The following is a 12,207-nucleotide window of genomic DNA, read 5'->3' on the forward strand; positions in this document are numbered from 1 at the left end:
AAACTGGGGCCCACAACAAAGGGCAAAGTACCGCCCCACCTCCGCGCAGGCGCACCAGGAGCCGGTAGTGGCGGGTGGGGAGAGGGTCCGGATGAGGCGCAGTTTTGGAGGTTGGCGGTGGCCGTGGCGGTGGCAGCGCTGCCCAAAGGTGCGTTGTATTTCAAATAGAGTTTACTGAGCTTTGACCCGATCTAGACTGCGTCCCTACGCCTTGTTTGCGTGGGGCCAAGCAGCACTGTGTCTTTTGTAGGCCCTGAGAGGATATTTTATTAAAACAAAATCTAAATTCTAAGAGTACTAGACACATATTAGCGCCATTCCCAGACTAGGCCCAAGCCACCAGATCTCATTTACCTCAGCTCATACTGCAGGTCACTAACCTCAGCTGTCAGCTGGGATCACAATCTCTGCACCTTGAAGATACACATCTCAGGTCAATAGTTAAGGCCTGACACTGGCTGGTGGTCATCTGAAGCCTAATCTCTGTGGGTCAGCATCACAGTCACCTGACAGCCGTGGTGGAAGCCATCACTAACTTGTTCAGAGTCACTTTAGATCCCAATCACGCAAGGTGACATCACCTCCACTCGCTCTCCGTGCTGGTCCTTCCCACAGATCAGTGACAATCTCTGGTGCAGGAACTCTCCCATGGCACTCCCTGCAGGCCACAATCACAGGCACTTCAACACAATCATCCAAGCTCCCGACTCTATTCCTGGTCAATCCAGATTGCAAACAGCAGACGTCACATTGTTTTACATCACAGTGAAGCACTGCCACCTCGACGCCTATTCACTTATTCAACAAATAATTATTGAGCAGCTACTTACTGTGTGCTCCATGCAACGGCCAGAGTCCGGGAATACTCCGTGATCCACTAGGCAAAGTTCCTGCCTCAGATGTCACAATCTGGGCAGAGGGAGAGACACAGAGAGGCCATCACAATATAATATGAGGTAAGTGCTCGATCTGAGGGAGGCCACAGAGCAAGTAACTAGGGAATGAGTGATCGCAGAAAGTCTGATCACAAACACTCCAGATCAGAGATCACTGTGACCTCCAGTGTAACAATAGCCCCAAATCACAAATGTCCCACATTAGAACCATCTCAGGACACCATTACGCTACTTGACAAACAACATGCTTTTGGGTTTTAGATGATGGGGATGTAGGCATGGAAGAAAGTTTGCAGCTGCCAAACTAAGACTTTTTCAGCAAAAAGGGAAGTGGTAAATGATACCAGAATATCACTAGCTATTTAAACAAGGCTGGTCCCACACCCTGGCTCACTTTAGGTCCTCCACCTTGTCCCCTTGGCTCTCCCTACTTTTCCAAGTTCCAGCTAGCTCTGTTCTTTCATTAGTACCTCCTGGAGCAGAACTGGACAATGAAACCCAGCCCCAATCTACCCCATCTCATAGTCCCAGAGACCTGGGCACTTTTCCTGGCCCTCAAAGGCAGCAGGGATGGCTCATTTCTGCTAGACCATCTCCGGACAAGTAATCTTTTGGCCTGAAGGGCAGTTTTTAACCAATCGATCAGCAAATATCAAGATCTAGGTGAATAATAGTGACCACTTATTGAACATCATCTTAAAGCAATAATTTTTACAATGGCTCCCCACTCCCATTTTACAGATGAAAATAATGAAACCTCAAGGAGATTTTGCCAGCTAGTATTTATATGTACTAGGCAAGTTCATTTATTTGCTCTAATTGAAAGCTAGGTAAGTGGTAGAGTTCAAGTTGTCTGATCCTGTGCTTTGTCTAGACTCACGTGGTAGAGGAGTGAGAAGGTCTCCGCCACAGCTGGCTGTTTGAAGGGGTGACCACCCTGATGGCCACCTGGCAAGCAAATGAAAGCATCACAAAAATGGGGAGCCACCTTCCTCTAACTTGTGCTGCCCAGTATGACAGCCACTGGCCACATGCAGCTATTTAAATTTACATTAATTAAAATGAAATAAAGTTAAAAATTCAGATCCTCAGTCCCATTAGCCACACTTCATCAGCTTAATAGCCACACGTGGCTGGTGGTTACAGTATTGCACAGTGCGGATTTTCCAGCAACACAGAACATTCTGGACAGTGCTGTATCCCATCGTTTCCCTGTCCCTATTTATCTCCATCATCACCACAGGTTTGAGCTCTGTCTCATTCCTTATCACTTACATACTTGTCCTCACACTGACAATGTGCCGGCCTTGCTCCCAGCTCCCTTGCCCCCAGCCACTTCCTTCCCTTGTGCCCTCAGCAACCTGTGAGCAGCAAATTCTTCCGTATCCTCAGCCTTTTCTCAGGATGCTGCCTTCACCTCTTCGCCTGACCTGACACCTGGCCATCCCCTACAGACACACTGCTTCTTTAGCAGCCCTCTTAGGTGAATGCTAGTCTCTCATTCTCAGGTACCTGGGCGTCAGGGAGTGGGTCATTATGGTCCTCTGCCATCCCCACTGCCATTTCTAAACCCTCCTTCCTACAGCACTTCCCCTCCTTCCTACAAAACCCCCAGTTTGGCTCTTGGCTCACTGCCTCTTTCCCACCCTAAATGTTGTTTTATTTGGCAATCTCAGCATCCACGTGATGGCCTCTCCAACATCCTCTTCTCACTTCCTTGACCTTCTCACCTCCAGTGATATTTTCCACACTCCACAGCAGCTGCTCACTCCTGTAGTCACACCCTCAACTTTGTTTTCACCCTCTTCCAATATGTAGACTGACCACAACCTTTTCCTTAATTAAGCCTCCCTCTGTCATTCTTTGACCCTTCTCATGAGCTCTGAAACCCTTCACCCCACTAATTTCTCATTCATTGGCCCCAGTTTTCCATCATCCATCACCTCCCTTGGTACCTGCCTGGCAACACCCCTACTCTGGATAAATCCACCATCTGCTTCTCAGTGCTTTTGCTAGAGCGAAATCACACCACCAGGCAAATTATCTTCATTCCATTTTCATGATCCTCACCTCAGACAGCATCTCAACACTGCCTCCTGGGAATTCCTACTACATTTTCCCCATGAGTTTGCTTTTCCGCTCTCTAACATAACTTATATACTTATTCTCTCTCTGCAAAATCTCTACCCCTCCCATCTTAGCTGATGACCTAGCCTCTTATGATTTTTTCCCAGTTTTATTGAGATATAATTATAGCATTGTACTAAGTAGTTTTAGGTGTACAACATGATTGTGTGTGTGTGTGTGTGTGTGTGTGTGTGTCTGTGTGTGTGTGTGTGTACCCTAGCTCTTATGCTATTGAGGAAATAGAAGCGAAGGGGAGCTTTCTCTCATTCCTAACACAACCTGCAAACCTATCTGCCTCTCCACCTGTATCTCTCCCCTCCTGGTACCGAGAAGTGCCCCCCCCACAAGAGACCAGATAATACCTCCACAGAAGCTATATGCTCCAAGCGTGTGCTATAGCCCATCCCTTCTCCCCTTTTCAAGAACCTGGCTCCTACAATCTAATCGTTCCCTTCAGCACACAAACATGCTCTCCAATCCTTAAAAAATAATAACACAGCAATTCTGAAACACTGTTCGGCAGTTTCTTAAAAACTAACCATGCAACTACCAGATGACCCAAGAATTGCACTCCTGGGCATTTATCCAAGAGAAATGAAAACTTATGTTCACCAAAAAAACTTGGACACATATGTTATAGCAGTTTTAGTCATATAGCCAAAAATTGAAATCAGCCCAGATGTGCTTCAGTAGGTGAATGGTTAAACAAACTGTGGTACATCCATACCATGGAATACAAGTCAGCAATTTTCTATTTAATTTTTAATTAAAAAAATTATATATATATATACATATACATATATGTATATATAATGTGATAAGTTTACACTTAGGTAAAATCACATATGTAAATATAATAAAAATGTATTTAGCAACAACAACAAAAAGCTAGAAGTTAGGTTACAGGGCAGAAGAGTATGCTGTCTCTAGGAATTGCTTGTGCAAGTATGAGAGGGACAAACTCAAGGGAACCAAAACAGGTAACTGAGGAGAATATATGACAAGAGGTAAGATGGAGATTGGAGGGGCAATCAGTGGGCCCCATTTAGGGACTCAGTGTCTATAGGATCTCATCCAAAAAAGCTACATGGTGCCATGTGGTTCAGACAAACCTGAGCTTGGCCATTGGCTGGCTGTATGACTTTGGACTAGTCACTTGGCTATTGAGGGCCTGTCTCCTCAGTGAAAAATAGAGGCCATGCGCCTGCCCTCTAAGACTGCCATGGGCATTAAATAAAATAGTGTCTGTGAAAGCACCTAGCCCAGTGTCTAGAAAATGTTCCATAAATGTAAATTCAGTCCCACTTCTCTCTATAAAAATCTGTTCTCCAGAAAAGATCTGACAAAAGCTAATTTATAATGATAAAGTTCATGAGTGCTTACTACGCTCAAAAAGAGAGAGAACGGAGAAATAAAAGAACAAAAGAAACATCACTGACCACCTTTAGAGAGTTCGAAGAAACCACCTCAGTTTTCTGAAAACTGCTAAGTAAAGGGAGGGAATCCAGTCAAGCATTTAACTCGTCTTTCTTATATGAACTGTATGTACTTCAGGTTAACAAAATCGTTGATGTGAGATAATTATTCTGAAAACTGGTACGAGTAATAAACAAGCATTCCCCTTGATTTTCTTACAAACATGCCTCAAGGGAACCAATTAGGTAATAAATGAAGAAGGAACAGTAGAACATCACCATTTTGCAAACCCGTAATGAGAGCATGATCACCAATAGCTGTTGATGTTACAAAGGAGAGAGACACGTGAAGGTTATCAGCTTCTTGATGACAGGCTCCGTCTCCACCTGTCGAGTACTCTAGACAAAAACATTAACCTGAATCAGAGCAAGCCTTTATATCGAAATACAGTTCACAGAAAATAAAAGGAGACGAAGGAATTTATTAAATGGTACCACAGGAATACAATCAGCAAAATCTGGAATGTAGGAAATTTCTAGAGGACAAAAATCGCTCTTCACCAAAAAGGGTGGAGGGGATCTGTAGATTCAAATAGATTTAAGAAGATTTATCCACCAAATGTTACCAGTGGCACTTTTTGGATGGTGAGTCCAACTGTAAAATATATATTAAGGAGATTTGAACATTGATTTACTGATAATTAAGAAATAACTATTATGGGGGTGGGCAAAAATGGGTGAGGTAGTCAAAAGGTACAAACTTCCAGGTATAAAATAAGCCCTGGGGATGTAATGTACAGCATGGTGACTATAATTAACAATTCCCTATTGTAGAAATAAAAGTTACAAAGAGGGTAGATCTTAAAAGTTCTCGTTAAAAGAAAAAAAACGTAATTATGCATGGTGACAGATGTTAACTAAACTTACTCTGCCAATCATGTCACAATCTATACATATATCAAAGCATTATGTTGTACACCTAAAACTAATACATTATGTGTCAAGGATACCTGAATTTTTAAAAAAGAAATAATTATTTTTTAGGTCTGATTGTTTAAAAAAGAATCCTTATCTTTTAGTGATACACACCGAAATATTTATGAAGGAAATGCTATGCCTGAGATTAGCTCCAAAAGAACCAACTGGGGGAGGGTCTATGGATGAAACCAGTAGCTATGAGTTGATGATTGGTTGAATCATGCCTTTAACCTTTATGTATGTTTGATATTTTCCATTATAAAAATTTGAAAAGCAAAACACATCATAGTAGCAACAAAAACAACAAATCTTAAACCACGCCAATCTCACAGCCGCCTGCCACTCCCCACAGGCTGCTCATGTCAGAGTTGGCTTTCTGTCCTACTGTTTGACTTCAGGAATGTTAAAGAGTTGATTACTCCTTTCCTCTTGGGGCACTTTTGTCTTCTTTTCCATGACGATGTCCTATCCTGAGTGTCTCCCTGGCTGCTGCTTTCAATGTCTTTTTCCACTTTCACCAATTCTACTGCCCTCTACATGTTGAATTTCCCCAGCTTCCAGTCCTGGAGACTCTTCTCTATATCCCTAGATGATCTCATTCATTCCCAGGAATTCAAATACCATCCGTGGTCTAATGGTTCCGTGTCTCTAGCCTAGAATCCTCCTTTAAGCTATAGACACCTAGGCCACATGACATGACACATGACAAGGCCGGCCTGACATCTCTGTTAAATGGCTCTCACCTCACATACCCAAACCCTTGATTCCACCTGTCCCCTCAAACCTGGTCCTTCCCCATCTTTCCCATCTCCAGAAATAACCCCACCACCATCTGCTTCTCAGGCAGGTACCTCCGTAGGTGTTGTTAGAATTCCTCTTTCCCTCACCCCTCCTCCCTTCTCATCTAACCTATCAGAACAAGTCCTGTCATTTCTGTCTCCAGAATGGATATATTTGTTCTCCATCTCTCCTACCCTGCTCCAATTCACCACCATCTTTTGCTCAAATAACTGCAGCCTCCTAATTGTCTACTTGGCTCCTTTCTTGCCTTATTCCAAGTCCTTCCCTTCAAAACAGCCAGGGTAATCAATATTTTAAGTATTTTTAAAATGTAGATTGTATCCCTGTGGTACTTTGAACCCGCCATGGCTCCCCACCTCACTTGTGACTCCTGACCGTTCCTGCGCATGAGACCCTGCAGGATCTGAGCCCTCCTACCCTCAACTGCAGCCCATTTCCCTCTCCTTCCTGGAGCGACTCTGCCTCCTTTCAGGGTCTTGAACATGACAAGCTGCTTTCTGCCTCAGGACATTAATTCCTACTATTGCCTTGGCCTGGACCATGCTCATTCCAGATCTGTACGAGGCTGGCTCGCCATCCTGAGACCTCACCTAAAAGCCACCTCCTCAGAGAGCCCTGGGAGCTTTGCTATACCCTGGGCATTTCCTTCACAGCAACTGTCACATCTGTAATTATGTAGTCAGTTGTTTCTTTGTTCATAGTGTCTTTCATCCTTTAGACTAAAAGCTCCATAGGGTGAGAAGCAAAGAGTCTGGGGCATGTTAGGCACTCAATGAATGTTAGAGTTGTTGTTTTTTTTAATCATAAAATTCAATTAATAATTTTTTTTTCAATTTTTATTGGGGAATATTGGGGAACAGTATGTTTCTCCAGGGCCCATCAGCTCCAAGTTGTTGTCCTTCAATCTAGTTGTGGAGGGCGCAGCTCCCTGGCCCATGTGGGAATCGAACCAGCGACTTTGGTGTTATGGGCACCGTGCTCTAACTATCTGAGCCAACCGGCCACCCCAGTGAATAATTTTATGAGGCAATGTTTACAGTAGAGTTGGAGAGACATGATTTACATGTATGAAACAAGTAGGAAGCAAATGCAGGTGGAAATTAGTGCAAAAGTGGGTTGCTCAGCCTGAGAGTGCGGGAGTGTAGAAGAATTAGCATTAGCTTCTTTGTTCAGAACAAAGACAATTCAAACACCACCTTTTCAAGGTGGAAATGGAGCCTGAGTTACTAAAAAAAGAGATTAAAAAGAAAGGTTGTAAAAGTCCCAAGCAAGAAGATCAGGTCACCAAGAAATAGATGTTTTTTTCTTCTGTTCCCTCCCAGGGTTACGCCAAAGCTGCCTTTGGAAATCGTTGGTTACAGAAGGACATTACCTAAGAGTCAGAAAAACTGAAAGTCCCAGTTCTCCCCCCTTTTATTGGTTATTGATCTTGGGCAAGGCACATGTGCTCTTTGCGCCTCAGTTTCTCACCTAAATTTTGAGGTTGGGAGCAGGCCTTGAAGGCTTTTTCCCGCTCTCAAGACTTTTTAGATTTCCAGGTGGTCATTTGTATATGGTTGAGCTACATGGGCAGAAATGACTTACAGGGTTAAACGAAACATCAGGAGAAAGAGCTTGGTTTTCAGGACCCATCCCATCCATGTGCTGGAACCACACTGGGTGTGGCAGGAGAAGGGTATGAGGGGTGGCCTCTTGTCCAGGGAGCCGCCTCGCAGGGTCTGGCTTCCATCCCACTCCCCACTCCCTGAGTCAGGGTCCAGGGAGAAGAGAGGGGTCGGCTTTTAGAAGTGGCAAAGATGTGTGAGGAGCCCTGCACAGCCCTTGGCTCCCCAGGCAGGAAATGCCTGGTGGAAGGCAGAGCCGTTGAAAGCACTGGAAACCAGAACGAGCGAGGGGCCGGACTGCCGGGGGCGTGGGGTTCCGGCCCCGGGCAGAACATTATTTTAGACCAACAGGAAAAACAAAAGTAATGGTTCCCACCAACTTCCCAGCCCCAAGAAATTGGAAATGACTAGCGATTCCTTTCCGTTCCTCTGAGAATGGCCACACAGTCCTGTGAGCAATTCCATCCCCGTTTGCCCAGCCGAGATGGCTCTGCCCACAAGAGAGGAGGGCTCAGGGCTGAGGTCGTCTGTTCCAGTATCGTCTACATTTTCATGACTGGCTTTCACCTCAGGAGAAAAACTTTAGGAAAAAAGTGACCCTTTCTTCCACCCACTGACCAAACTCTCCATCAAAACCTGGCTACAGCCCGTCAGACTAGGAAATACACCCAAGCAGGAGTGGGCTCACCACTGGCTACTACCCAGTTAGGTAGGGGCAAACCTAGGAAGAGGGGACAAAGTTGTCAGCCATCTGAAGTTTCAAAGGGATGGCAAGAAGGTAGGGAGAAAGGTCTGAGGAAGGCCAACCTTCAGAGAAACCAAGGAAAAGGGAGGGGTGTGCGGTGGGAGTAGGGCAGCCAGGGGTTGGAGCCCACAGCCTGCCAAGGACCAGTGCTGGGCCCTGGGCTCTGTGCCCGTTCTCTGATCTGCCGCATTGTTCAGCTATTTCCTTCCCTGGAAGTAGTAAGCGGGTGGAGAGGGCCAGGGATTGCATGGCCAGGAGTAAATGGAGCAGGGTGGAGCTTCCAGTGGGGGAGGCGGCCTCGGGTCCATTCCCATGACCAGCTGCCCTTCCGGCAGCCCGGCGACCGCGTGGGAAAAGGCCTTGGAAGTGCTGGGGACAGTGTGTGTATGTGTGTTTTCATTTATGTCTGACTGCCTTGCTTGGCTTTAGTCACAGGACAAAGCCCTTTGAGAAATAGTCACCAGTCTATGTTCCCACTAGGCTCTGCCCTGGGAGAGGCCTATGAACCCACCCCCAGCGCCTGAGAGAAGGGCACTGGAGACCTTAGGTCCAGCTCCCTGGAGAAGTCTTGGCTTCTAGTGAATCTAGATTGGCTGACTTCCTGGATTTATGAGGATGCTTCTGGAACCTTCTGCTAAGCTCCCAGCTTCCTGGCAGAACTCTATTACTACTAGATAGGTGTTGGAAAAGGAGTGGGAACCAGACACGGGGAGTGAAGTCAGCCATTCCCACAGCATCTAAGAAACCCAGACTCCTTCATAACCACATAGACCTTGGAGCCAAGCGGCATGCCAAGAAATTATATGACGGTCCAGGGCTCTGCCTTCAGGCAAGAAGCCTTAAAGCAGAGATCACAAACTAGCAGCCCGCAGGCCAAGCCCATCCTGCAGTCACATGCCTTGCTTGGCTAGCACAGCACTTAAGAAATGTTTGCGCTAATATTGAAAGATTTCACACAAAACTCCCAATTTCTATAGTCTCTTGAAAAATAAGAAGACATGGCTCATGTTGATTCCATATTCCACCAAAACAGCGGTTGTTTGGATGAGTAAGATTGCTCCCTTCAATAGGCTGTTGGAGTTAAAAAAAAAAAAAAAAAAAAAATTGCTCCTTTTAGAAAGAGCGTGGGTTGTCCATTTTGCCACAGTCTCCACCACTCCCCGTTGTATTCAGCAGTGAGGCTAAGTATCAATTGCTGTTGCTCATCACACTTGCGTGATTATTACATAGTTTTCTTTGCCCTTGTCTCTATCAAAAGGGATGGAATAAAAGAAACCAAGAGGACAATGGGTTTCTAAAGAGAATGTTTCTACTCAGCCAGGTGTATTTGTGAGCAAATAAAGATGGGATTTAGTGTCCTCCCACCACCTTTTCTGCCCCATCCCCTTCACCTTCCATACACATGGCACCTAATGCCACCTTCTGACAATACTATGTCACAGGCGTTGTGCCAAAATTACCCCAACTCCTTCCCTCACCCCAAAATCACGATTCTCATTTTCTCAGTAAGCACATCCCAGTTGCAAGGCATGAAAGAATAATGTCTTGGAGCAATCCCCAGCTCATCCCCCAGCCTCACGTTGCTAGTAATAGCCCTGAGTTTCGGTGATAAAGCCGAAACTTCATAGCCTACGTATTCTCTCCTGCAGAGACCCGCAACATGTGCCTGTGAATACATGGAAACACATCTGAAGGAGCCAACACTGAAAAGCAAGGTCACTTCTGGAGAGATGGGAAGGGGACCAGAAATAAAGGTGATGGTCCCAAACCTATCCATAAAATTTTAACTTTTTACAAAGAGATTATAATCAGGCATAACCTACATAATTAAAATTACTAAGAAGCAGAAATGCCTTAGCCTAATAAGTGTTAGTCTCACCCTTACTTTTGCAGCTTATCTCGGATTACTCCCCACCTTGAACTGGTCCACTCACAGTTCCCTAAACATGCCCTATTTCCACTTCCATACCTTTTTCCTCTCTTCTTTTTACCCAGAATGCCTTTCTTCTCTACCAAGCCAAATTCAGCCCATCCCCCAAGGCAGTAGTCTTTCAATAAGTTAGCTCAAGCACACCCTAAACAAAATTTTAAATGACGTACCCCTCAATAAAGCTGACTTTTAAAAATTATATTCTCTTGAAATTTAAATTAAAAATGTTTTTCCAACCAGGGTTAAATACTTGCAAAGGGCATGATTTCTGGTGTATTGGAAACACTGACATTTTAAAATAAAACATATTAAATGTATCCAGTGGAATCACAGAGATTTGATACCCATTATCAACCATTTGCAAAATACATAAGCAAGCTCTTCTTCAACAAAGGAAAATTTGCATCATTGTACTTTTCTCCTTGAACTCACATTTTCTTTCCATTTCCCCCACATAATGCTATCCTAATATAACATAAAGTTTATGCTTGGAAATATTTTATTGATCATCAAACCATACTTATCTGCCATAAAAGTATATGTATGAATTAAAATTGTATTTTGTCTTATTTTTTTGTGTCCATAAAGCTCTAGAGTTTAAAATTTTCTTCTGGATTGACCTATTATTACAATTATTATTAGTTCACTGTTTGTCAAAATAATATAAACATATTGCAAATGTTGATAGAAAATTATTAAACACTAGAAGTAAATTTTTATAGGAAATACAACTCATATTGAGATAGATATGTACATGCTGGATTGAGACAGTGATCAGCATTGTATTTCCACATTTCATTTTTACAGATATTAAGCTGAGAAATCTTGTTCATATAAATAAGTACACGGGAACGGAAGAAGTTCTGGCAGAGTCACTCAATACCACCTAATCATCCAGCAGGTAACAACTGAATTTGTTTCACCTCCTTCAATTGTTGAAAGCAAAATACTGGGAAATCTATGATTTGCGAAAGGATGTATTACCCAGTCCTTCTGAGTCATTCACTTTCTCAATATTGAAATCACTCTTTTAAATAGTTTCTTTGTTTGGAGCCCCAGAGATTTTTACACAAGCAACATAGCAAAGTCACATTTAGGATGGGCAAGAGGTAAGTCCTTTGTATAGCATAAGCTAAGTTATGCTGTACTAACAAGCAAGCTCAAAATCTTAGTTGCTTACACAAACAAAGGGTGTTTTTTTTTCTCCTCTACCCCCTACCCCCACCCCAACTCACGATTCATGTCCATTGCAGGTCAGTGGAGGTTCTTTTTTTTAAATTGAGGTATAGTTGACATATATAGTTGGAGGTTCTGATCCATGCCATTGTCACCCAGGGATCCAGACTCCACCATCTGAAATGTCATCGGTCATCATGGCAGAGAGGAGAATCATACACTGGCTCTTAAATGTTTCCACCCAGAAGAGACACACTTTTGCTCATCTTTCATTGGCCAGAGCAATGGCAATGCCTAACATCTAAAAGTTGGGAAAGTACCTGGAAGCAGGAGAACAAAGAAAATGGGTGAGTAGTACCAATGGATACCACACCTTTCTTTTGTAAAGAGGGAGACAAGAAATTGTGAAAATGAGGGAGGAGAGGTCTTCTCGGGCATAGAATACTACTTACTGAAGATGTGTTCTGGAAATTGATTTCTTTCAACATAACCCTGTCAGAAAAGAAAAGCCTTTTTGTATGTCCAAGTGTGACGA

At 43.9% G+C, this 12,207-nt stretch overlaps 1 long non-coding RNA gene across 2 annotated transcripts in view; it reads left to right on the forward strand.

Moving 5' to 3' along the window:
• The window catches only part of LOC109456405 (uncharacterized), a 38,399-nt gene that overhangs the window by 2,838 nt on the left and 23,354 nt on the right, over window positions 1–12,207 (forward strand). The window contains exons 1-4 of one of the 2 annotated variants that reach the window (XR_012494718.2): window positions 52–148; window positions 10,216–10,320; window positions 11,304–11,397; window positions 11,832–12,019. This is a non-coding gene — a long non-coding RNA (uncharacterized LOC109456405). Of the gene's footprint in view, window positions 1–51; window positions 149–10,215; window positions 10,321–11,303; window positions 11,398–11,831; window positions 12,020–12,207 lie in introns of those variants that run through there. The other variant, XR_012494717.2, reaches the window with a different exon arrangement.

Source organism: Rhinolophus sinicus, chromosome 3 (genome assembly GCF_057876585.1).
Source record: "Rhinolophus sinicus isolate RSI-liver-muscle chromosome 3, RSI-T2T, whole genome shotgun sequence".
NCBI classification, from domain to species: domain Eukaryota; kingdom Metazoa; phylum Chordata; class Mammalia; order Chiroptera; family Rhinolophidae; genus Rhinolophus; species Rhinolophus sinicus.